General features: G+C 42.4%; 1 long non-coding RNA gene across 2 annotated transcripts; it reads right to left on the reverse strand.

The window, feature by feature from the left end:
* Positions 1 to 417: 417 nt before the first annotated feature.
* Positions 418 to 27218, reverse strand: LOC149977812 (uncharacterized). Of its 2 annotated transcripts, XR_016486694.1 has the most exons (3): positions 26953 to 27218; positions 1020 to 1092; positions 418 to 813 (listed from the first exon to the last, which is right to left on the reverse strand). It is a non-coding gene; the product is annotated as an uncharacterized LOC149977812 (long non-coding RNA). The 2 variants fall into 2 exon arrangements; XR_016486693.1 differs by lacking the exon at positions 26953 to 27218 and having other exon boundaries at positions 1020 to 4617.
* Between the last annotated feature and the right edge of the window lie 12 nt (positions 27219 to 27230).

Genomic DNA, 27230 nt, shown 5'->3' on the forward strand with positions numbered 1-27230 from the left:
CTGACTTCATGCACCAGCAACACCCAACGCCTGACACAAGGATGCAAGTCCTATATACAAAATGTACTGTAGTTATTACCATGCATGACATTCCCACATTGTAGCCTTTACATTGATTATATTCACTGATCATGTACTCTTCCTTGGCAAATAAAGTTGCGGTTCAGGTATGACTCTCGGAGACATTCTTTTTCAGTCATATCAAACTCCATTATTTGAATGATTCTGTGTCTGCATGTATGTATTACAATTATACCCTTCAACAGTGTTTACCACTCCTGCTCCTGGGACATCAATGATTACACATTGTATCTATGCAATAGATTAGAAACATGATTTATTTGTAATTCATATATACAGAAAAAAAACTATGCATATCTATCTCCTTTCATTGCATTAATCTGAGGACACAGGACAGTATTTCAATGAGATATTTAATTTCAGAGAATGTGAAACGCTTTATTGAAAGAAATTCATCATCCAGGTGTTATAAATGCATTATAATTAAGATAATTGTAATATTATAAATACAAGTTCAATCTGTACTTCAATGCACATATGGTGTGCATTATAAAACGAGGAAGAAAGACGAGGTGGGGAGAGAGGTGTAGAAAACAGAAAGGGAAAGAAGTAAGAACAGCGGCAGAGAGCCTATGATTCATGAATTACAGTGCTACCCTAATATGCTCTTAGTTCATCACAATTGTGGTGTCTCCTAACCAGCCTTGGGCCCCCAGTCGGCCCGAAGGTCATCTTAAGAGCGGGTGAGGTGGCGATGACCGGACTGGCTTCCTCTCTCACATCAAAACATCTCTGCAGACGAGAGACAGATGGATAGAGAGAGAGCATGATTAAGCTTTGTTTTTTTGTATTCTAACACGGTCCGTCACATAATCATCAGGAGGTGAAATGCAAAACTGACCTTGGATCATTAACTCTGGGACTACTACATCTCTGTCTGTATTTCAATGCAAAGCATCTCTTTAATAATACTTCCTGTTGACCAAGTGACCTCTCACCTCTGATCATGCTGTGCCCTCTGTGTCAGCCAGTTCAGATGCGGGAGGGGTTCACCAAAACAGCTGATATAACCTAGAGAATTTAGGGAGAAGGGGGAGAGGGATGAAGTGGAGAAGAGAGACTGTTATTGTGTGAGTGTGTTCTCACCTGGTGTCCACACTAAGTGGCTACAGAGCACTTTATGCTGAAAATCAGACACATGAGGACAAACAATAGAAGATAATGTCAATAGAAGATACTGTATGTGATGCAGACACCTATTGGAGTGTACCTGAAACACTTAAATATAGAGGGCTATGTGTCGCAACACTTGGATATTGCAAGGCTAACCCCCAGGGAATTCATGACTTGGCAGCAAGAGATAGCATAGGATAGTGCAGTGAAAATGGCTGTGTTGATGTGGTGTAAATCTGAAAATTAGCAGCTGACATCTTAAGTTTTTTTTAGTAACCCTTTTGGGATAGGGGGCAGCATTTTCACTTTTGGATGAATAGCGTGCCCAGAGGGAACTGCCTCCTACTCTGTCCCAGATGCTAATATATGCATATTATTATTAGTATTGGATAGAAACACTCTGAAGTTTCTAAAATTGTTTGAATGATGTCTGTAAGTATAACAGGACTCATATGGGAGGCGAAAACCTGAGAAAAATCCAACCAGGAAGTGGGACAACTGAGGTTTGTAGTTTTTCGAAGCTTGGCCTGCCGAGTACACATTGAGATATGGATGAGGTTGCACTTCCTAGGGCTTCCACTAGATGTCAACCGTCTTTTGAAACTTGAATGAGGATTCTGCTATAAAGGAGGGGCTCATGAGACCTGTTTGAGTCAGTGGTCTGGAATAGTGCCTCGGTCTCATGACGCGCGCTCCCGACAGAGTTACCTCTTGTTCCAGTGCCTTTCTGAAGACAAAGGAATTCTCCGGTTGGAACCTTATTTTTTATTTTTTTTATTGAACCTTTATTTAACCAGGAAGGGCTCATTGAGATTAAAATCCCTTTTTCAAGAGCGCCCTGGCCAAGATAGGCAACACAAAGTCATTACAAAAAAATTACAGACAGAAAACATGAAAAACTACAAGTAATCTAGTAAAAAACCATTGAATCTAGTAACAACCATAAAATTGATGTTTTATGTTAAAAACATCCTAACGATTGATTCCATACATTGTTTGACATGTTGCTATAGGACTGTAACAGAACCTTTCGAGTTTTTGTCAGGATGAAATGATCGCGCCTCATGAAGATGGATTACTGGGCTGAACACGCTAACAACACGTGGCTAATTGGACATACATTATGGAACTTTATGGAACAAATCAGTCATTTATTGTCGAACTGGGATTCCTGGGAGTGCCTTCTGATGAAGATCATCAAAGTTAAGTGAATATTTATGGTGTTGTTTCTAACTTTGTTGATTCCAAAATGGCGGCTATTCCTCTGGCTGTTTTGGGTTCTGAGCGCCGTTCTCAGATTATGCTTTTTCCGTAATTTAAAAAAAAATCTGACACAGTGGTTGCATTAAGGAGTAAGGAGAAGTCTATTTTAATCATGTGAATAACACAATGTTTATTATGAGTATTTCTGCAAAATCACCGGATGTTTTGGAATCAAAACATTACTGCATGTAAGGCACCAATGTAAACTGAGATTTTAGATATAAATATAAACATTATCGAACAAAACATACATGTATTGTGTAACATGAAGTCCTATGAGTGTCATCTGATGAAGATCATCAAAGGTTAGTGATTCATTTTATCTATATTTCTGCTTTTTGTGACTCCTACCTTTGGCTGGAAAAATGGCTGTGTTTTTTTTCGACTTAGCGTTGATCTAATATAATGTTGTGCTAACATATGTTGTGCTTTAGCTGTAAAGCATTTTTTAAATCGGACAAGATGGGTAGATCAACAAGATCTTTATCTTTCATTTGCTGTATTGGACTTGTTAATGTGTGAAAGTGACATATTTCAAAAAATTAATTTGGAATTTTCGCAAGCTGCCTTTTCAGCGGAATGTTGTCGAGGTGCTCCGCTAGCCGAACCCCTGCGCTAGAAAGGTTAATGCATGTGAGACAGGTTCCATGTACAACAAGACAGGCAGATATGGAGCAAAATAACACAGAACAGTTTAATTACCTCTGGTTATGGACACTTTTACGAGCAATAAAGCTTCCACGGCCTGTTCCTTGAACAGTGAACATCTGGCAATATCTATTTATAAAGTTAGTGAGGGAAATGTAAGTCTCCAGCTTCACCGATTTTTGCAATTTGTTCCAGTCACTGGTAGCAGAGAACTGGAAGGAAAGGTGGCCAAATGAGGTGTTGTCTTTGGGGATGACCAGCCGACTAGAGCATACAGGTCGCAGTGGTGAGTGGTATAAGGGGCTTTGGTAGAAAAACAGATGGCACTGTGATTGACTGCATCCAATTTGCTGAGTAGAGTATTGGAAGCTATTTAATAGATGACATCGCCAAAATCGAGGATCAGTTTTACTAGGGTAAGTTTGCCAGCGTTAGTGAAGGAGGCTTTGTTGCGAAATAGAAAACCGATTCTAGATTTGATTTGGGGATTGGAAACATTTGATATGAGTCTGGAAGGAGAGTTTACAGTCTAACCAGAACCCTAGGTATTTGTAGTTGTCCACGTATTCAAGGTCAGAACCGTCCAGAGTGCGATGCTAGTCGGGCAGGCGGGTGCGTGCAGCAAACGTTTGAAAAGCATGCATTTGTTTTTACTAGCGTTTAAGAGCAGTTGGAGGCCACAGAAGGAGTGATATATGTCATTGAAGCTCATTTGGAGGGTAGTTAACTTCTTATGGCTGCAATTCCGTTAACGGGATCGATATGACAACAGCCAGTAAAAGTGCAGGGCGCCAAATTCAAAACAGCAGAAATCTCATAATTAAAATTCCTCAAACATACATGTATCTCATACCGTTTTAAAGGTAATCTTGATGTTAATCCCACCACAGTGTCCGATTTCAAATAGGCTTTACAGCGAAAGCACCACAAACGATTATGTTAGGTAACCACCAACTCACAGAAAAACCCAGCCATTTTTCCAGCCAAAGAGAGGAGTAACAAAAAGCACAAATAGAGATCAAATTAATAATTAACCTTTGATGATCTTCATCAGAATGCACTCCCAGGAATCCTAGTTCCACGATAAATTCTTGATTTGTTCGATAATGTCCATTATTTATGTCCAAGTAGCTACTTTTGTTAGGGCTTAGGTATACAAATCCAAACGCTCGTGCAGGTCCAGCATAACGTCGAGCAAAAACTTCAAATAGTTATATTACAGGTCTTAGAAACATTTCAAAGTAAGTATAGAATCAATCTTTAGGGTGTTTTTAGCATAAATCTTCAATAACGTTCCAACCGGAGAATTTCTTTGTCTGTAGAGAAGCAATGGAACGCAGGTTGCTATCATGTGAATTGCACATGACCAGCACTTGGCTCTCTGCCAGACACCTGGCTCATTCAGCTCCCATTCAGCCCCACAACGCTGTAGAAGCCTCATTCAAGTTTCTAAAGACGGTTGACATCTAGGGGAAGCACTAGGAAGTGCAACTTCATCCATATCCCACTGTGTATTCAATAGGGGCTGAGTTGAAAATCGACCAACCTCAGATTTCCCACTTCCTATTTGGATTTCTTCTCAGGTTTTTGCCTGCCATATGAGTTCTGTTATACTCACAGATATCATTCAAACAGTTTTAGAAACTTCAGAGTGTTTTCTATCCAATACTACTAATACATATATGCATATATTAGCAACAGGGACTGAGGAAGGGGGCCGTTTACTCTGGGCACCTCTGGGCACCTTTCCTCCAAGCTACTCAATACTGTCCCTGCAGCCATAAGAAAGGTTGCAAGTTCTTACTTTCATCAGCAGCTAGCCATCAGAAGCTAATTAGCTACAAGCTATTTAGCCATTGTTAGCCACTGTTAGTGTCCTTTCCCCTCTGTTCAGGCACCAGCCATTTTTTAGCCTGGATAATACCTGCCAGCCTCAGACTGTTTTTCTCCACTACAATGCTGGATTCCTGCCATAAACCCTGGACCATTTCTCCAGATCATCACAGCTAGCTAGCTGCCACTGAGTGACCCAGCCCCGAAGCTAGCCCTGAGCCAGGTGCATCTCCCGGCTAGTAAACAAAATTACCACAACTACAATACCTCTTTCGCCATCTGGCCAGGTCCCTTCGTCGACACGGCGCTCCGCTGTACCACCACGACTGGTCCGCAGACGTAATTCCTCCGCTGGAATTACGTCTGCTTTTGCCGATGTCGGAGCACACGCTTCTCCTTACCCCGGCCTGCTAACTTTAAACGCCTTGTCTCCCGCGTGCTACCGTAGCAACGACTACCCCGCGGCTTCCCTGTTCCATCTATTGCTGTACACTGGACCCTATGATCACTTGGCTACATAGCTGATGCCTGCTGGACTGTTCATTTATCACGGTACTCCACTTTGTTTACCTTTGTTTATCTGTCGGTCCTAGCCCCGAACTCAGGCCCTGTGTGTAGTTAACCGACCCTCTCTGCCCATTCATCTGCATTTTACCTGTTGTTGTTGCCTTAGCTGATTAGCTGTTGTTGTCTTACCCATTGTTGTCTTAGCTAGCTCTCCCAATCAACACCTGTGATTATCATCACTCAGTGCCTGGGCTTATCTCCACTGTACCTGCACCACACCATAACCCTGTCTGCACATTATGCCCTGAATCTATTCTACCACGCCCAGAAATCTGCTCTTTTTATTCTCTAACGCACTAGACGACCCGTTTTGCTAGCCTTTAGCCGTACCCTCCTCCTACTCCTCCTTTGTTCCTCTGGTGATGTGGAGGCTAACCCAGGCCCTGCGCGTCCTCAGGCACTCTCATTTGTTGACTTCTGTAATCGAAAAAGCCTTGGTTTCATGCATGTCAACATCAGGGGCCTCCATCCTAAGTTTGTTTTACTCACTGCTTTAGCACACTCCGCCAACCCTGATGTCCTTGCTGTGTCTAAATCCTGGCTTTGGAAGGCCACCAAAAATGTTGAGATTTCCATACCCAACTACAACATTTTCCATCAAGATAGAATTGCCAAAGGGGGAGGAGTTGCAATCCACTGCAGAAATAGCTTGCAAAGTTCTGTCATACTTTCCAGGTCTATGCCCAAACAGTTCGAGCTTCTAATTAAAAAAATTAATCTCTCCAGAAATAAGTCTCTCACTGTTGCCGCCTGTTTGTAGACCCCCCTCAGCTCCCAGACTGTGCCCTGGACACCATATGTCAATTGATTGCCCCCCCATCTATCTTCAGAGTTCGTTCTGTTAGGTGAAGGGCTTCGTTCTGTTACTTTTGTTAGGGCTTAGGTATACAAATCCAAACGCTCGTGCAGGTCCAGCATAACGTCGAGCAAAAACTTCAAATAGTTATATTACAGGTCTTAGAAACATTTCAAAGTAAGTATAGAATCAATCTTTAGGGTGTTTTTAGCATAAATCTTCAATAACGTTCCAACCGGAGAATTTCTTTGTCTGTAGAGAAGCAATGGAACGCAGGTTGCTATCATGTGAATTGCACATGACCAGCACTTGGCTCTCTGCCAGACACCTGGCTCATTCAGCTCCCATTCAGCCCCACAACGCTGTAGAAGCCTCATTCAAGTTTCTAAAGACGGTTGACATCTAGGGGAAGCACTAGGAAGTGCAACTTCATCCATATCCCACTGTGTATTCAATAGGGGCTGAGTTGAAAATCGACCAACCTCAGATTTCCCACTTCCTATTTGGATTTCTTCTCAGGTTTTTGCCTGCCATATGAGTTCTGTTATACTCACAGATATCATTCAAACAGTTTTAGAAACTTCAGAGTGTTTTCTATCCAATACTACTAATACATATATGCATATATTAGCACAGGGACTGAGGAAGGGGGCCGTTTACTCTGGGCACCTCTGGGCACCTTTCCTCCAAGCTACTCAATACTGTCCCTGCAGCCATAAGAAAGGTTGCAAGTTCTTACTTTCATCAGCAGCTAGCCATCAGAAGCTAATTAGCTACAAGCTATTTAGCCATTGTTAGCCACTGTTAGTGTCCTTTCCCCTCTGTTCAGGCACCAGCCATTTTTTAGCCTGGATAATACCTGCCAGCCTCAGACTGTTTTTTATTCTCTGACGCACTAGACGACCCGTTTTGCTAGCCTTTAGCCGTACCCTCCTCCTACTCCTCCTTTGTTCCTCTGGTGATGTGGAGGCTAACCCAGGCCCTGCGCGTCCTCAGGCACTCTCATTTGTTGACTTCTGTAATCGAAAAAGCCTTGGTTTCATGCATGTCAACATCAGAGGCCTCCATCCTAAGTTTGTTTTACTCACTGCTTTAGCACACTCCGCCAACCCTGATGTCCTTGCTGTGTCTAAATCCTGGCTTTGGAAGGCCACCAAAAATGTTGAGATTTCCATACCCAACTACAACATTTTCCATCAAGATAGAATTGCCAAAGGGGGAGGAGTTGCAATCCACTGCAGAAATAGCTTGCAAAGTTCTGTCATACTTTCCAGGTCTATGCCCAAACAGTTCGAGCTTCTAATTAAAAAAATTAATCTCTCCAGAAATAAGTCTCTCACTGTTGCCGCCTGTTTGTAGACCCCCCTCAGCTCCCAGACTGTGCCCTGGACACCATATGTCAATTGATTGCCCCCCCATCTATCTTCAGAGTTCGTTCTGTTAGGTGACCTAAACTGGGATATGCTTAACACCCCAGCAGTCTAAACTAATTTGTGTGAGGTGCCCTCAATCTCACACAAATGATCAAGGAAACATGGGCACCCTGTTAGATATTATCCTGACCAACTTGCCCTCCAAAGACACCTCTGTCATCTGCGTAGAGGTGAATTAGGGAATCACCCGCAGCAAGAGCGACATCGTCGGCCCGAGAATTGCGTGGCACCCCCATAAACTGCCAGAGGTCCGGACAACAGGACCTCCGATTTGACACACTGAACTCTGTCTACGATGTAGTTGGTGAACCAAGCGAGGCAGTCAACCAAGGCTGCTGAGTCTAACAATTTATTTTATCTTTATTTAACTAGGCAATTCAAAACAAATTCTTATTTTCAATGACGGCCTAGGAACAGTGGGTTAATTGTTCAGGGGCAGAACGACGGGCAGAACAACAGATTTGTCAGCTCGGGGATTTGAACTTGCAACCTTTCGGTTACTAGTCCAACACTCTAACCACTAGGCTACCCTGCCGCCCCAACAATACGGTGATTGACAGAGTCGAAAGCCTTGGTCAGGTCGATGAAGATGGCTGCACAGGACAATATTTGATTGATGGCGGTTATGATATCTCTTAAACCAGTCTGGTTTTAGACCCCATCATAGCACTGAGACTGCACTTGTCAAGGTGGTAAATGACCTTTTAATGGCATCAGACCGAGGCTCTGCATCTATCCTCGTGCTCCTAGACCTTAGTGCTGCTTTTGATACCATCGATCACCACATTCTTTTGGAGAGATTGGAAACCCAAATTGGTCTACACGGACAAGATCTGGCCTAGTTTAGATCTTATCTGTAAGATTATCTGTATTTTACCTCTTGGGGATGTCATTCGAAAACATAATGTTAACTTTCACTGCTATGCGGATGACACACAGCTGTACATTTCAATGAAACATGGCGAAGCCCCAAAATTGCCCTCGCTAGAAGCATGTGTTTCAGACATAAGGAAGTGGATGGCTGCAAACTTTCTACTTTTAAACTCGGACAAAACAGAGATGCTTGTTCTAGGTCCCAAGAAACAAAGAGATCTTCTGTTGAATCTGACAATTAATCTTAATGGTTGTACAGTCGTCTCAAATAAAACTGTGAAGGACCTCGGTGTTACTCTGGACCCTGATCTCTCTTTTGAAGAACATATCAAGACTGTTTCAAGGACAGCTTTTTTCCATCTACGTAACATTGCAAAAATCAGAAACTTTCTGTCCAAAAATGATGCAGAAAAATGTATCCATGCTTTTGTCACTTCTAGGTTAGACTACTGCATTGCTCTACTTTCCGGCTACCCGGATAAAGCACTAAATAAACCTCAGTTAGTGCTAAATACGTCTGCTAGAATCCTGACTAGAACCAAAAAATTTGATCATATTACTCCAGTGCTAGCCTCCATACACTGGCTTCCTGTCAAGGCAAGGGCTGATTTCAAGGGTTTACTGCTAACCTACAAAGCATTACATGGGCTTGCTCCTACCTATCTCTCTGATTTGGTCCTGCCGTACATACCTACGCGTATGCTATGGTCACAAGACGCAGGCCTCCTAATTGTCCCTAGAATTTCTAAGCAAACAGCTGGAGGCAGGGCTTTCTCCTATAGAGCTCCATTTTTATGGAATGGTCTTCCTACCCATGTGGGAGACGCAAGCTCGGTCTCAACCTTTAAGTCTTTACTGAAGACTCTTCTCTTCAGTGGGTCATATGATTGAATGTAGTCTGGCCCAGGAGTGTGAAGGTGAACGGAAAGGCTCTGGAGCAACGAACCGCCCTTGCTGTCTCTGCCTGGCCGGTTCCCCTCATTCTACTGGGATTCTCTGCATCTAACCCTATTACAGGGGCTGAGTCACTGGCTTACTAGGGCTCTTTCATACCGTCCCTAGGAGGGGTGCGTCACTTGAGTGGGTTGAGTCACTGATGTGGTCATCCTGTCTGGGTTGACGCCCCCCCTTGGGTTGTGCCGTGGCGGAGATCTTTGTGGGTTATACTCGGCCTTGTCTGTTGGTGGTTGAAGATATCCCTCTAGTGGTGTGGGGGCTGTGCTTTGGCAAAGTGGGTGGGGTTATATCCTTCCTATTTGGCCCTGTCCGGGTGTCATCGGATGGGGCCACAGTGTCTCCTGACTCCTCCTGTCTCAGCCTCCAGTATTTATGCTGCAGTGGTTTATGTGTCGGGGGCTAGGGTCAGTTTGTTATATTTGGAGTACTTCTCCTGTCCTATCCGGTGTCCTGTGTGAATTTAAGTATGCTCTCTCTAATTCTCTCTTTCTTTCTCTCTCTCGGAGGACCTGAGCCCTAGGACCATGCCTCAGGACTACCTGACATGATGACTCCTTGCTGTCCCCAGTCCACCTGGCTGTGCTGCAGCTCCAGTTTCAACTGTTCTGCCTGTGATTATTATTATTTGACCATGCTGGTCATTTATGAACATTTGAACATCTTGACCATGTTCTGTTATAATCTCCACCTGGCACAGCCAGAAGAGGACTGGCCACCCCACATAGCCTGGTTCCTCTCTAGGTGTCTTCTAAGGTTTTGTCCTTTCTAGGGAGTTTTTCCTAGCCACAGTGCTTCTACACCTGCATTGCTTGCTGTTTGGGGTTTTAGGCTGGGTTTCTGTACAGCACTTTGAGATATCAGCTGATGTACAAAGGGTTATATAAACCAATTTGATTTGATTTGAATGAAAAATAAATTGGAATATATACAAAAAGGACGAAAAATACAAAAAATAAACAAGATGTGAGCAAACCACTGCACTACTACGATGTCTTGGACACGATAGCCGAGCTAGGTGTGAAAACCCCCACTCCTATCACAGACCAGATTTACAGATTTAACGAACAAGGGGTAACTTGCTACTCAATGTAATAAAGTAATGCCTTTTCAAATAAGTTACCTTACACGTTTTGTTGTCTGACAATTTGTTAGCTACGCTGTCCTTATGAACCACATAGCATATCATATCATTACAGCAGTATGTACCGGTATGTTACCTAGCTACCTAACGTTAGTAGTTCTACATCAAACTTGTCAGTATATTAACTGTAGGCTATCTAACTACCCAATGTTTATTGACTTTATTATTCTCATCATTCTTAGCTTAGCTACATGGTATAGTCGTTGTGCTTTCTCAATGGACATTCGGGTGCTTTCGTAAATTCTCTTTGGCTATCTACAGGCTGGACATGGATATATATGGGCTAGGATATGCATATCATTGGTAGATTTGGATAGAAAACACTCTAAAGTTTCTAAAACTGTTAGAATCATGTCTGTATAACTGAACTGAGTATAACAGAACTGATATGGCAGGCAAAACCCTGAGGACAACCAATCCCCCCCCCAAAAAATTAGGCCGATCACTATTTTCAATGGCTGTCACTTTTATTATAAGGCGAAGTCCTCCCAGATTGCAGTTCCTACGGCTTCCACTAGATATCAACAGTCTTTAGAAAGAGTTTCAGGCTGGATTTTGGAAATATGAGCCAGAAATTGTAGTTTTTCTAGGTGGCTGCCATTTTGGCTGTGGTGTTTCCAAGCGCGTGAATGAGAGTGCGTTCTTTGGTATTTTTCTCCGTTAAAGACAATAACGATTCTGTCTTTTTTTTTTTAGGGTGGATCAGCTTAATATTGCGGAAAGAAAGTTGCTTCAAATGTAATTGTCTGCATCATTTCCAATCATATTTTTTGGGGTAAATATATATATCCATACACGCATGCATATATATACACATATATATATATATATACATACACATACCTATATAGACATACATACTTTTTTAAAGAATATACCTTTATATACCGATCCCCCAATTGGAGTAAACTAATAAACACTTCTGCTTCTACCTTCAATCCATACATCTTATACATACTCTACAGACACAGTCTACTTTACAATAGTTCTCTCTTGTTTGTTCGTAGTCCTTCCTCTATTTCTGATGTCCAACCAGTTTGATTTCTATTTGTAACTATGCTATTTCACAAAAGCTCCGAACCTATATACATTCTACAGATCCCGTATGCTTTACATTGTTTATCTTGTTATTAGTCCCACCCTTCAGCTCCACTCAACCCCTCCCATCTGTCTCTCAACATCATCCATTTCGGATTTCTACGTGCCATATATTTTCGAACTGTGCTGTGATGCTTCACAAAATAATTGAACCTTCCTATTCTCATAGCTTCTACAGATTGTAAATTAAAAATAAACGTTTTTGTTAAAATAATTATTATATTATTGATTGATTGACTATGGCTTTTCAAATCACCCAGTATTGCTATCTGTAGCGTTAGTTCTAGGCAAATGTTGCAATTCTTCAGCCATTCCTGGACTTGTGACCAAAAATGAGCTACATATGGACAATACCAAAAAAAATGATCTAATGACTCTGCCTCGTCACAGCAAAATCTGCAGAGCTGGGAAGATTGTATCCCCCATTGATATAACATTCTATTAGTTGCAAGAATGTTGTATAGTAATTTATATTGAAAAATGTGAAGTTTTGAATCCGGCGTTGTTTTGCGTATCAATTCATAAACCATGTGCCATGGAATGGGTACATCGAAAATCTCTTCCCAACTATTTTGCAATTTATATGGCACAGCTGTCAGTTTTTTGGTCCTTAAATGAAATTGGTATATGTTTTTATTTATCACACTTTTCTTTAACCATTTATGTTCTTTAATACAGGGCCGACATACAAGTTCCTTACTTTTTTCCCCTTCTACTTGCCTCTTCCATTTTTGTGGTAATGCTGCAATTAATTGGTTGTAATTTTGGGTAGAGCAGACATTTCCATATGTCTGTGTTAGCTGCATGTGTGACATAACTCCACCAGTCCTATTTATGATATCATTCACTAAAATTATACCTTTTTTAAAAATGTCTTCTAGAAATACATTTTTAAAAAAAAATCAATTAGTATATTTGAATTTAACCACAATATTTGTTGTACTATTTGTTCCGTCCTTTCAGGTGGATTAAACTGAAATTGCAACCAACTTTCTAAGGCTTGTTTAAAAAATAAAGATATTTTGGAGATTATTTCCTTTTCAAACAACCGAAAGTGAGCAGGTGTAATCTGAATAAAGGGGAAAAGGCCCTTCCTGAATATAGGATGAGACATTCGTACCAATTGACTAGAGAACCAGTTTGGATTTAAGTATAACTTTTGTATGACTGATGCCTTTGGTGAGAGGTCTAATGCTTTAATATTTAATCATTTCTGCCCACCGAATTCATGTTCATTATATAAATAGGCCCTTTTAATTTTATCTGGTTTGCCGTTCCAAATAAAATAGAATATTTTTTGTTCATATAATTTAAAAAGCTGGTCACTAGGTGTAGGCAAAACCTTAAGCAAATAGGTAAACTGTGAGTTAATCAGGGTGAGTTAATCAGGGTGATTTTTCCACAAATAGACAGGTAGTTTCCTTTCCATGGTTGCAAGATCTTTTTGCTAATTTTCTATAAAAATTTATTGAAGTGAGATCCTTTCTTTCCTTTGGGATTTGTATACCGAGTATGTCTACATCTCTGTCAGACCATTTAATTGGTAAACTACATGGTAATGTAAAATGTGCATTTTTTAGTGATCCAATATGTAATATGGTACATTTATCATAATTTGGTTTTAATCCAGAGAGGATCGCAAAAGTATCTAGATTCTCTAAGAGGCCGTGGAGAGAATCCAATTGTGGTTTTAAAAGAAAACATGAATCATCAGCGTACAATGACACCTTCGTTTTTAGGCCACGGATTTCTAATATCTTAATATTATTGTTTGATCTAATCTTTGCAGCTAACATTTCAATGGCAATAATAAATAGATATGCCGATAGTGGACAACCTTGTTTTACTCCTCTAGATAGTTTAAAACTTTCTGAGATGTAGCCATTATTTACTATTTTACACCTAGGGTTACTATACATAACCTTAACCCATTTTATAAGAGATTCCCCAAAATTGAAATATTCTAGGCATTTACATATAAACTCCAGTCGTACTTTATCAAAAGCCTTTTCAAAATCAGCTATGAAAACCAGTCCTGGTGTCCCCGATATTTCATAGTGTTCTATGGTTTCCAGTACTTGTCTGATATTATCTCCAAAAATATAAAAAACCTGTCTGATTTAGGATGAATAATATCTGAAAATACTTTTTTAATTCTATGTGCCAAGAATTTTGCTAGGATTTTTGCATCACAACACTGAAGCGTAAGAGGTCTCCAATTTTTTAAATGGACTGGATCTTTATATATACCACTTGGGTCCTGTTTCAGTAATAATGATATCAGAACTTCTTGTTGCGTGTCTGATAATCTACCATTTATATAGGAGTGGTTAAAACAAGTCAACAACGGTCCTTTGAGTATACCCAAAAAAGTTTTGTATACTTCCACTGGTATGCCATCCAGCCCTGGAGTTTTCCCATCCTTAAACACCCCAATTGCCTCAAGCAGTTCCTCCTATGTAATTTGGCCTTAATTTTACATTATTATTAGGAAAAAAATCCATACAATTAGTTTCAGTTAGTGGAGATGGAGGAGTCTGAAATGAAACCATATTCTTAAAGTACTTTACTTCCTCTTTCAAAATATCATTTGGTGAATCATGCGTGACTCCATCATTTGTAACAATTTTTAATCAAAAAAAATTGGTAGCTTTTCTATTTTGAAGATTGAAAAATAATTTGGTGCATTTCTCCCCATATTCCATCCAGTTCGCTTTATTTTTATAATATATTACACTAGATTTTTCTTGAATAAGTTCCTCTGTTTCTTTTTGTTTTTCCTCTAACTTATTCTGTACCCTTTTATTGCTATCTAACTGTACTGTTAGTCCTTAAATTTCCTTTGTTAATATGGACTCTTTTGATCTAAATTGCTTTTGTTTTATAGATGAGTACTGAATTGCATTGCCTCTAAAGGCACATTTAAAAGTGTCCCATTCAGTAAGGGGATCTGCTGTACCTATGTTATGTCTGAAAAAGTCAGTTATAAATTCTTCTGTCCTAGTTCTAAACAATTTATCATCTAGTAAGCTTTGATTAAATTTCCAATATCCTCGCCCACGTGGAAATTCTGTAAGAGTACTATATATGCCAATTATGTGATGATCCGACCGCATTCTGTCCCCTATCAACACTTTTAAAAACTTTTGGTGCCAGAGAGAATGGTATAAGAAAGTAGTCAAGGCGACTAGCTTGATTAAGCCTCCGCCATGTAGATCTCACTAGATCAGGGTATTTAAGTCTCCATATATCCACTAATTCCAATATATCCATGACATTCATGATTTCCTTAAATGCCTGAGGGTGATAGTTTGTAGTGTGATTTCCTTTCCGGTCCATAGAGGTATTTAAGACCGTATTAAAATCTCCCACCATAATAATAGAGTCTAGTTTTGCTTGTAGAGTTGATAGATTCTTATATATACTTTCAAAGAAGCTTGGATCATCATTATTTGGACTGTATAGGTTAATAAGCCATATCTGTTTATTGTCCAATAACATATTTAAAATAATCCATCTACCTTGAGGATCTGTTTGGACAATTTGCACATTTGGATCAAAATTATTGTTCATTAAAACCATTTTTTATTTTTATTTATTTCGCCTTTATTTAACCAGGTAGGCTAGTTGAGAACAAGTTCTCATTTGCAACTGCGACCTGGCCAAGATAAGGCATAGCAGTGTGAACAGACAACACAGAGTTACACATGGAGTAAACAATTAACAAGTCAATAACACAGTAGAAAAAAGGGGAGTCTATATACATTGTGTGCAAAAGGCATGAGAAGGTAGGCGAATAATTACAATTATGCAGATTAACACTGGAGTGATAAATGATCAGATGGTTATGTACAGGTAGAGATATTGGTGTGCAAAAGAGCAGAAAAATAAATAAATAAAAACAGTATGGGGATGAGGTAGGTGAAAAATGGGTGGGCTATTTACCAATAGACTATGTACAGCTGCAGCGATCGGTTAGCTGCTCAGATAGCAGATGTTTGAAGTTGGTGAGGGAGATAAAAGTCTCCAACTTCAGCGATTTTTGCAATTCGTTCCAGTCACAGGCAGCAGAGAACTGGAACGAAAGGCGGCCAAATGAGGTGTTGGCTTTAGGGATGATCAGTGAGATACACCTGCTGGAGCGCGTGCTACGGATGGGTGTTGCCATCGTAACCAGTGAACTGAGATAAGGCGGAGCTTTACCTAGCATGGACTTGTAGATGACCTGGAGCCAGTGGGTCTGGCGACGAATATGTAGCGAGGGCCAGCCGACTAGAGCATACAAGTCGCAGTGGTGGGTGGTATAAGGTGCTTTAGTGACAAAACGGATGGCACTGTGATAAACTGCATCCAGTTTGCTGAGTAGAGTGTTGGAAGCAATTTTGTAGATGACATCGCCGAAGTCGAGGATCGGTAGGATAGTCAGTTTTACTAGGGTAAGTTTGGCGGCGTGAGTGAAGGAGGCTTTGTTGCGGAATAGAAAGCCGACTCTTGATTTGATTTTCGATTGGAGATGTTTGATATGGGTCTGGAAGGAGAGTTTAGAGTCTAGCCAGACACCTAGGTACTTATAGATGTCCACATATTCAAGGTCGGAACCATCCAGGGTGGTGATGCTGGTCAGGCGTGCGGGTGCAGGCAGCGAACGGTTGAAAAGCATGCATTTGGTTTTACTAGCGTTTAAGAGCAGTTGGAGGCCACGGAAGGAGTGCTGTATGGCATTGAAGCTCGTTTGGAGGTTAGATAGCACAGTGTCCAAGGACGGGCCGGAAGTATATAGAATGGTGTCGTCTGCGTAGAGGTGGATCAGGGAATCGCCCGCAGCATGAGAAACATCATTGATATATACAGAGAAAAGAGTCGGCCCGAGAATTGAACCCTGTGGCACCCCCATAGAGACTGCCAGAGGACCGGACAGCATGCCCTCCGATTTGACACACTGAACTCTGTCTGCAAAGTAATTGGTGAACCAGGCAAGGCAGTCATCCGAGAAACCGAGGCTACTGAGTCTGCCGATAAGAATACGGTGATTGACAGAGTCGAAAGCCTTGGCAAGGTCTATGAAGATGGCTGCACAGTACTGTCTTTTATCGATGGCGGTTATGATATCGTTTAGTACCTTGAGCGTGGCTGAGGTACACCCGTGACCGGCTCGGAAACCAGATTGCACAGCGGAGAAGGTACGGTGGGATTCGAGATGGTCAGTGACCTGTTTGTTGACTTGGCTTTCGAAGACCTTAGATAGGCAGGGCAGGATGGATATAGGTCTGTAGCAGTTTGGGTCCAGGGTGTCGCCCCCTTTGAAGAGGGGGATGACTGCGGCAGCTTTCCAATCCTTGGGAATCTCAGACGATATGAAAGAGAGGTTGAACAGGCGGGTAATAGGGGTTGCGACAATGGTGGCGGATAGTTTCAGGAATAGAGGGTCCAGATTGTCAAGCCCAGCTGATTTGTACGGGTCCAGGTTTTGCAGCCCTTTCAGAACATCTGCTATCTGGATTTGGGTAAAGGAGAACCTGGAGAGGCTTGGGCGAGTAGCTGCGGGGGGGGGGGGGGGGGGCTGTTGGCCGAGGTTGGAGTAGCCAGGCGGAAGGCCTGGCCAGCCGTTGAGAAATGCTTGTTGAAGTTTTCGATAATCATGGATTTATCGGTGGTGACCGTGTTACCTAGCCTCAGTGCAGTGGGCAGCTGGGAGGAGGTGCTCTTGTTCTCCATGGACTTCACAGTGTCCCAGAACTTTTTGGAGTTGGAGCTACAGGATGCAAACTTCTGCCTGAAGAAGTTGGCTTTAGCTTTCCTGACTGACTGTGTGTATTGGTTCCTGACTTCCCTGAACAGTTGCATATCGCGGGGACTATTCGATGTTATTGCAGTCCGCCACAGGATGTTTTTGTGCTGGTCGAGGGCAGTCAGGTCTGGAGTGAACCAGGGGCTATATCTGTTCTTAGTTCTGCATTTTTTGAACGGAGCATGCTTATCTAAAATGGTGAGGAAGTTACTTTTAAAGAAAGACCAGGCATCCTCAACTGACGGGATGAGGTCAATGTCCTTCCAGGATACCCGGGCCAGGTCGATTAGAAAGGCCTGCTCACAGAAGTGTTTTAGGGAGCGTTTGACAGTGATGAGGGGTGGTCGTTTGACTGCGGCTCCGTAGCGGATACAGGCAATGAGGCAGTGATCGCTGAGATCCTGGTTGAAGACAGCGGAGGTGTATTTGGAGGGCCAGTTGGTCAGGATGACGTCTATGAGGGTGCCCTTGTTTACAGAGTTAGGGTTGTACCTGGTGGGTTCCTTGATGATTTGAGTGAGATTGAGGGCATCTAGCTTAGATTGTAGGACTGCCGGGGTGTTAAGCATATCCCAGTTTAGGTCACCTAACAGAACAAACTCTGAAGCTAGATGGGGGGCGATCAATTCACAAATGGTGTCCAGGGCACAGCTGGGAGCTGAGGGGGGTCGGTAGCAGGCGGCAACAGTGAGAGACTTATTTCTGTAGAGAGTAATTTTCAAAATTAGTAGTTCGAACTGTTTGGGTATGGACCTGGAAAGTATGACATTACTTTGCAGGCTATCTCTGCAGTAGACTGCAACTCCTCCCCCTTTGGCAGTTCTATCTTGACGGAAGATGTTATAGTTGGGTATGGAAATCTCAGAATTTTTGGTGGCCTTCCTGAGCCAGGATTCAGACACGGCAAGGACATCAGGGTTAGCAGAGTGTGCTAGAGCAGTGAGTAAGACAAACTTAGGGAGGAGGCTTCTGATGTTGACATGCATGAAACCAAGGCTTTTTCGATCACAGAAGTCAACAAATGAGGGTGCCTGGGGACATGCAGGGCCTGGGTTTACCTCCACATCACCCGCGGAACAGAGAAGGAGTAGTATGAGGGTGCGGCTGAAGGCTATCAAAACTGGTCGCCTAGGGCGTTGGGGACAGAGAATAAGAGGAGCAGGTTTCTGGGCATGGTAGAATATATTCAGGGCATAATGCGCAAACAGGGGTATGGTGGGGTGCGGGTACAGCGGAGGTAAGCCCAGGCACTGGGTGATGATGAGAGAGGTTGTATCTCTGGACATGCTGGTTGTAATGGGTGAGGTCACCGCATGTGTGGGGGGTGGGACAAAGGAGGTATCAGGGGTATAAAGAATTTCTTTGCCCATGGGAGAAGTATATTTCGCCCCCCCCAGTTCTTTTTCCACAAAACTTCATCTAAAACTGTTGAATGGGTTTCCTGTAAACAATATATATTATATTCCTTCTCTTTTAGCCAGGTAAATACTGATTTGTCTTTTCTTATTATCTGCTAGGCCATTACAATTGTAACTGGCTATACTTATTTCACCACCTATCATAATGAGACACAACTTTCAATTATTTTTATCAAAATATATGTTTGTAAACGTACCATTAAAAAGTAACATGATGATTGAGTGTCTATATAGCTGTACCATTATCTTTGCCTTTCTACTAAGTAAGCCTCCAATTGGTCCCTACTATTCCACCCGCTAAAAGCCCTCCTCATCCCGTGTTGGTTTGTCATCCCAATGCCCGGCAGATCACCCTCGACCCCCTGTATCCCATCACCCATAACCGACTGGGATCCATCCTTTGGAAAGAGCACACAGTGCCATTTACCGAATTGAAGTAGATTAACTGCCAAATGCATTTCCATCGCCCTCACCTCGATTTGTATTATATATAGCTGTGGATCATCCTCTATTGTCCCTAACATCTTTTACTTCTTCGCAACAGTTGTGGGATACACACATACACCCACACACACTCAACCCATACCCCCACACAACCATAAGCTCACTTACTCAACAATTGCACCACCCCAGAGCCCAACTCAAGATAGGTCTTGAATTACAAATGTACTCGCAGTTGCAGCTGCACGAAAAGGCCTGCAAGACCGCACAAAAAATTAGGCAAAAATTAAGAGATTTTATTTACCATTGTCAGATCCTAGATGATGGAGGTCAAATGTACATCTCTACCCTGAAACCCCCACAATACGGTCACCCGTATTGACCATATTCCCAAGCATCTCCATGCAGTCCAACTTTGATTCTGTGCCACTAGGGTCACAATAATATACCCCCTCTCTGAATGTCAGAGTGTGACCCCCTCCCCATGGGTTACTGCAGCTAGTGTTGCCAGCACTGCCACTGCCTGGGTGGGGGCACCCCACCGGAATCCCCACCGGCTAGGTACAAGGTCATCAAGGTTCTCATTAGCAGCTTTGAGAATTTCCTTGTATAGTATGCTCTCCCTTTAGGGGGCTTTGGCTTTACATGCTCAGAATCTTGAGGGGGCAGTGCTGCTCTTGGTCTCTGACCATCATTTGGCTGCATACACACCGCCTACAGCATGCACATAAAACAGTTAGGGACTTCTCCTGAGTCTCTGGGTCATTCAGGTGGGTGTCTTGGGTATAGGGTCATGGACCGTACCATTAAAATAGGATCATAAATAATTAGATATAATTTATTTTAAAAATGTAGTTCCCCATGATAGGACAATAACAAATAAAATGTATCATCTATTTTAAAACTGTTCCACCATGATAGGACAATAAATAAATAAGACCTATAATTCATTATAAAAATGTATCCATCATCTGAACAGCATTGAAAGCCCTCTCATACCCCGGCCCAGGGCAATACATTGGCTCTGGGATATGCAACCATTTCATTACTCACTCACTCAACTCACAGACATAACAAATCAAAATAAACATACACCACACCATCCACACATACTGTGCTTTCTGTTTACTTAGTTTTTATCTTCACTATGTTGAATTAGTGCTTGTGTGTTCAATTAGTTATATGTGAAGATATATAGAAAAGCTATATTTTTTATTGTATTGTTACAATCCATAACCGGGCTAGAATTGTGTTTATTTTCCTCATCTATGGGAACTTTACCATTTTTAAAATAACAATGGAGTAGTCTTTGTGTCTCTGAACAACTGATTATCAATATATAGTTTATCAACGACGAGAGCTACTCGTTTCCCTTTTAATCTATTTTCTTTGAAAATTGGATACAGAACTGTGCGCCGTTCTGCTATTTCCTTCGGAAACTGATCTTTCATGCCAATTTTGGTCCCAGCAAGTCTTTTACCCAGGCTTTTAACCATTATTTTATCTTTAAATGAAGCGAATTTGGCAACGATTGGGCACTCATACCTTTGGCCTCTCTGTCTGAAGCGGTGTACACGTTCAAGTTGGATTTTGTTGGATCTGAAGCGCTGTAAAGAGGAACTCTCTAACTACAGATTCAGGAACTTCCCCTTCTTTCTCCTGGATACCTGTAAGTACCAGATTCTCCCTCATTGATCTAGTTTGTATGTCCAGTAAGGCTTCCCTCAGAACGATGTTCTCCTTTTTAATTTAGTTCATTTCGGTTTCAATCTTATTGATGGTCCCTTTTAGCTTGTGTGTTTCCTTCTCCAAACTCATCTCGAGGCTTGCCTTCAACTCTTTTATATCCTTACTAACTAATTCAAGTATACCCAGTTTGTCATTTATTGATTTTAACAGATCAGTTTCGACCATTCCCGGTGGTGAAATTATTAAATTGTCTGTGTCTGTAGAAGAGTCATGTTTCTGTTTTGAAATCGGTTCCCCTGTCTTACTCTCCGTCATGTTTGGGTGTTGCTTGTTTTCGTAATATTTGTCGATAAATGTCTCTAGTCTTAAGATTTGTTTTGTGTTATTATCCAGATTGAAGGTTATCACCCACCAGATTATGTAGTGCTAATATTTTAGTCTAACTTGCCAATATTGAATATTACGTTTTATCTTGAGGTGCTCCACAGAACTTCGTTCAGTCCGCCATTACCTCTTACCTAGTTTTCTGCCTTCTCTGTCTTAAATTTTATCGTTTATTTTCATATTAGGGTACCTAAGGTTTGATTATAAACGTTGTTTGACTTGTTTGGAAAAGTTTATTAGTAACATTTGGCATTCATTTTGTATGCATTTTGATGGAGGGAAACTGGGTGGATTATTGACTGAAGCACGCCAGCTAAACTGAGTTTTTATGGATATAAAGAAGGACATTATCGAACAAAAGGACAATTTGTAATGTAATTGGGACCTTTTGGAGTGCCAACAGAAGAAGATCATCAAAGGTAAGGCATTTATTATATCGCTATTTCTGACTTTCGTGTCGCACCTGCCTGGTTGAAATGTTTTTCATGATTTTGTATGTGGGGCGCTGTCCTCAGATAATCGCATGGTGTGCTTTCGCTGTAAAGCCTTTTTGAAATCTGACACAGCGGCTGGATTAACAAGAAGTTAAGCTTTATTTTGTGATTTTATGAAAGTTAAATATTTATAATTCTGTAGTTTGAATTTCGCAGTCTGCATTTTCACCGGATGTTGGCCAGGTTGGACGCTACCATCACACCTTAACTTTCTACTTGTGTAGAAAGTATACACTCGCACCTCGATGGTGTCAAGTGTGCTTATGCCTGCATAATGAAAAAGTAGGGAAAAAATAAAAAGGTATATTTCGGGTCTAGCGATCGAAGAGATACGAGCTCACTGCCCAAACTTACATAATCACAAAGAGGAAATTCTCCTGATTTAAAATGGTGCCCGTGTAACAGTTTTGCTTCCGTCCCTCTACTCGCCCCCACCTGGGCTCGAAACAGGGACCCTCTACACACATAGATAAAAGGCACCCTCGAAGTATCGTTACCCATCGCTCCACAAAAGCCACGGCCCTTGCAGAGCAAGGGGAACAACTACTTCCAGGTCTCAGAGCGAGTGACGTCACCAATTGAAATGCTATTAGCACGTGTCCCGCTAACAGGCTAGCCATTTCACACTGGTTACACCCAACTTGAAAAAAATCTAAACATACATATTGCGAGATATTTGGCGAAATAGACAGACAGGCCTATTGTAGTGTCTTAACACTTAGTACTTATTTATGTAATAAGAAAGACTCTGAATACAAGCAATTGAACTGGAGCTTCACATTTACTCAAACAAGTTAGTACCAGAATAACATAGAACAACACTGCGCATGACCAAGGGTACTCCATCCTTAAAGGGGACATCAGTAATTAACAGAACATAACATTCCTTCTCTTATACAATCAGAGTTACTTTTACCAAACCACAACTGAAACATTTCCCAGAACTTGTTGTAGTTATTTTGCATCTTTTAATTTGAACTTGAACAGTTCGTTTTTGTTTGTTTGTTTATAAGTCTAGTCTGTCTAGTGGACGGTGCCTTCGTTCTGGGTAGCGCCTCGGATTGTCTGGAGGCTCCTGAACATCCTCAGTGTGTGCTTGTTCCATCGTAGCTTCTGTTATAGCAGCACCTTCATCAACACGTTCCTTTCTTTCAGCCTGGGGTCTCTTTACTGCCCCACTGTCCTCTACAGTTCCCTGTGTGTCACTCTCAGGATCTCTCTGTGCCTGTTCTCTCTCGATTGTTGTGCTGTTTTCCGTGGAATGCATTTGGTTAATGTGACACCGCCACATTATGTCTGGGCTCACTTGAACCTGGTAAGTTCTGGGTCCTGTTTGTGTGTGTACGGTCCCTCTTGTCCATTTCCCTCCTCTTCTGTAGTCTCGCACCATCACTTCCTGTCCTGTTTGGAGATGGCGCTCCCGGCCACCGGAGAGCATCTTGGCTTGTTTGTTCAGCACTTTATTACGCCTGTTTGGCTTCATGATGTCCAGCTGTGTGCGGAGAGGCCTCCCGAACATCAGTGCAGCTTGGCTTTCATTTGTCGTGGGGTGTTTCGGTAGGAGGCCAGGAACTTGGCCAGTTTTGTTTCAAAGTCCCTTCGTCTCGTTTTGCTACACGGAATCCTTGCTTTAAGTTTTGCACAAAGCGTTCTGCCAACCCATTGGTGGCTGGGTGGTACGGAGCTGAGGTTGAGTGTTTGATTCCATTTACTGGCATGAATCTTGTAAACTCGTCACTTACAAAAGCTTGCGCGTTGTCACTTACCAGCTGCAGTGGCAAACCGAAGCGTGCAAACGTTGTTCTGAGACACTCTATCGTCTGAGCTGAGATGGAGGAGTCAGTGCAAAACACCTCTGGCCATTTGGAATGGGCATCAACTATAACCAGAAACATGTGCTTTTCAAAGGGACCAGCGTAGTCCACATGAATTCTCTGCCATGGCTCTGCGGGCCATTCCCATGGATGGACTGGGACAGGAGCAGGCATGTGAAGGGTTTCCAAACATCCGCTACAGTTCTTTGCCATATTTTCTATCTGTTGGTCCAGACCTGGCCACCAGAAGTGGCTCCTTGCGAGCAGCTTAATTTTGACAATTCCAACATGACCTTCATGTAGTTGCTGCAAGACTAGATGTTGGCATTTCTGGGGTATCATGACTCTCATTCCCCACATCAAACATCCTTGGTACGTTGTAATTTCGTTTCTCCGCTGGAAATACGGAGTCAGCTCCTTTCTGCCAGTAGCTGGCCATCCTGACATGGTGTAGGTGTACACTTTTGACAAGGTCACATCTTTCCTTGTCTCCTGTTTGATAACTGTGCTTGTGACCGGTAGTGCCTCGAGCTGAGCGGTATGGAACATGTCCACTGCATCCACCCTCCTTTGTCTTTCTCTTGTACACGGCAGTCTGGATAATCCATCTGCATTTGTGTGGAGGGATGACGGCTTAAACTCAATATCATACATATGACTGGCAAGGAACAGGGCATATCGCTGTAACCTGGCTGCTGTCATTGCCGGAATGCCTTTCTTTGGACTGAAAATGGAAAGCAACGGCTGGTGATCTGTAACCAGTGTGAAACGCTTGCCTTATAGGTATGCGTGGAATTTCTTGACGCCCCACACTAGTGCCAGTGCTTCTTTGTCAATTTGTGAGTAGTTTTTCTCTGCATCATTCAATGTTCGTGACGCAAATGCAACTGGCCTCTCTGACCCATCTTTCAGTGTGTGTGAAAGGACTGCCCCTAATCCATAAGGGGACGCATCACAAGCCAACTTCACTGGCATTTCAGGGTCGTTTTGCCTCCAGAAATGCATTTTCACACTGCTCTGTCCACCGCCATGTCCTATTCTTTACCAGGGGCTGATTTAGAGGCTGGAGTACTGCTGAAAGGTTTGGGAGGAATCTTCTGTAGTAATTGATCAGTCCCGTGAAAGATCTCACTTCTGTGATATTTTGTGGTCGTGGTGCCTGTACCACTGCCTCGATTTTGTCCTGTGTTTTGTGCAATCCATTGCAGTCAATCTCATGTCCACAGAAGACAATCTTGTCTTTGAAGAACTCACATTTCTTTAAGTTTGCCTGTAGACCATACTCTTTCAGTCTTTTCAGGACCTCTTCCAGGTTAGCCAGGTGCTCTTTGTCGGTGCATCCTGTTATGATCATGTCATCCAGGATACACTGGGTTCCTGGGATTCCTTGCAAAATCTGGTCAATAGTTTGTTGCCAAATGGCTGGGGCTGATGCAATGCCAAAAACCAGGCAGTTATACCTGTGTATAGACCTTTGTGTGTGTTTATTGTCAGGTACTGTTTGGAACTCTCTTCAACCGGTAGCTGCAGGTAAGCCTGTTTCAGAACACTTTTACTGAAGTGTTGCCCACCAGCTAGTGCAACTAAGATGTCATCCAGACGTGGTAGGGGGTATTGGTCCACATGCAACATTGAATTCACAGTTACCTTTAAGTCCCCACACATTCTAACAGACCCGTCTTTCTTCACTATGGGTGTGGCCCATTCGCTTCTGTCCACTTTCGTCAGGATCCCTGTATCCTGCAAGCGATCGATTTCCGCTTCCACCTTTGGTCTCAGGGAGTATGGAACAGATCTGGCTTTGCAGATTTTGGGGGTTGCGTCATCTCTTAGTACAAGTTTTGCTGTGAAGCCTTTCACTGTTCCCATCTGATCACTGAAAACTGTGTTGTATTTCTTCCGCAAGTGTTCCAGTGTTTGGTCTGTGCCTTTCTCTTTGGACTGGAACGTGTGGAGAATTTTCAAGTCACACCAATTCAGCTTTATTCCCTGACAAATAATGGGGGGCCAGTTCCAGGCACCACACACAGCTGTAACTGCTGTGTTTGCCCCCCATAATGCACTCTGACCTGCAACGCCCCCATTGGGCTCAATCTCTATCCTGAGTATGTCTTCAGCAACACATTTGTGTTCTTCAGCTTGATAGCCTTAAAGTGCTCATTGTAGACGGTAGTGGAAATTATAGACAATGCAGATCCTGTGTCCAGCTCCATTTTGAGGGGTTTGCCTTTGATATCTGATGTCACCCATATTATGCTACTGCTGGGAGAAGTCACTGTGTTTAACTCCATTGTGCCAATTAATCATTCATCTGAATCACTGCCACTGTTCTCTGCTAGTGCATTCACAGACCCTTTAATTTTCTCAGTTTTCCTGTTGTGACTGAATTTTGCTTTGCATGCTCTTTGAATGTGCCCCCCCCCCCCCTCCCCCTTCTACTGCATTTGTGACAAATTTTGTCTTTGAAACTGCAGTCCTCTGCTCTGTGACCATCTCTGTCACACCTGTTGCATTTTTCGGCCACACGGGGGCGCTGTCGGCTGCGTGAAAACTTGTGCAGGGAAATTTGTGACAGGTCAGTACTTCTTTTACTTTGCAACTCAAATGCATCTTTAGTCGCGATTTCCATAGCCACAGCAATTTCAACAGCCTTTGCAAACGTGAGCTCCGATGCTGTGAGCAAATGTTTTTGAATGTGTTCATGTTTCAGTCCACAAACAAATCTATCCCTTAATGTGTAATTTAGGTTCTCTCTAAACTGGCAATGTTCAGACAGTTGCTTCAACACTGCTACATATGTACTAACACCCTCCCCCTCATTCTGATCTCTCTTGTGGAAACGAAAACGTTCCGCGATGAGGAGTGGTTTAGGTGATAGGTGATTTTGCAATATCTCCACAATCTCTGTGAATGTTTTATTTGAGGGCTTCAGAGGGGCAGTCAGATCTCTTAGCAAACTGTATGTTTTTGGGCCAATTAAACTCAACAACGCTGGTACTCTTTTGTTATCAGCAATGTCGTTTGCAATGAAGTACTGTTCCAGTCGTTCAATGTAAGTTGCCCAGTTTTCTTGCGTGTCATCAAACACATCTATTTTCCCGATGCTAGCCATTCGCTTTACCTCCGGCTCCACGGGTCTATGATCTGCCGCCTCGTTCTCGTCAGCTCTCCCCTCGTCTTCACTGCTTGCTAGCTGTTGTGCTACAGGGTCAAAATCTTCCTCTCTTCCTACGAACTCCATCTGTATTCGTGATGCACACTGCAGGTAATCATCCTCGTCGCCATTGTAGTGTCTTAACACTTAGTACTTGTTTATGTAATAAGAAAGACTCTGAATACAAGCAATTGAACTGGAGCTTCACATTTACTCAAACGAGTTAGTACGAGAATAACATAGAA

This window comes from Oncorhynchus mykiss, chromosome 15 (genome assembly GCF_057628025.1).
Source record: "Oncorhynchus mykiss isolate SJ-2025 chromosome 15, ASM5762802v1, whole genome shotgun sequence".
Taxonomy (NCBI): domain Eukaryota; kingdom Metazoa; phylum Chordata; class Actinopteri; order Salmoniformes; family Salmonidae; genus Oncorhynchus; species Oncorhynchus mykiss.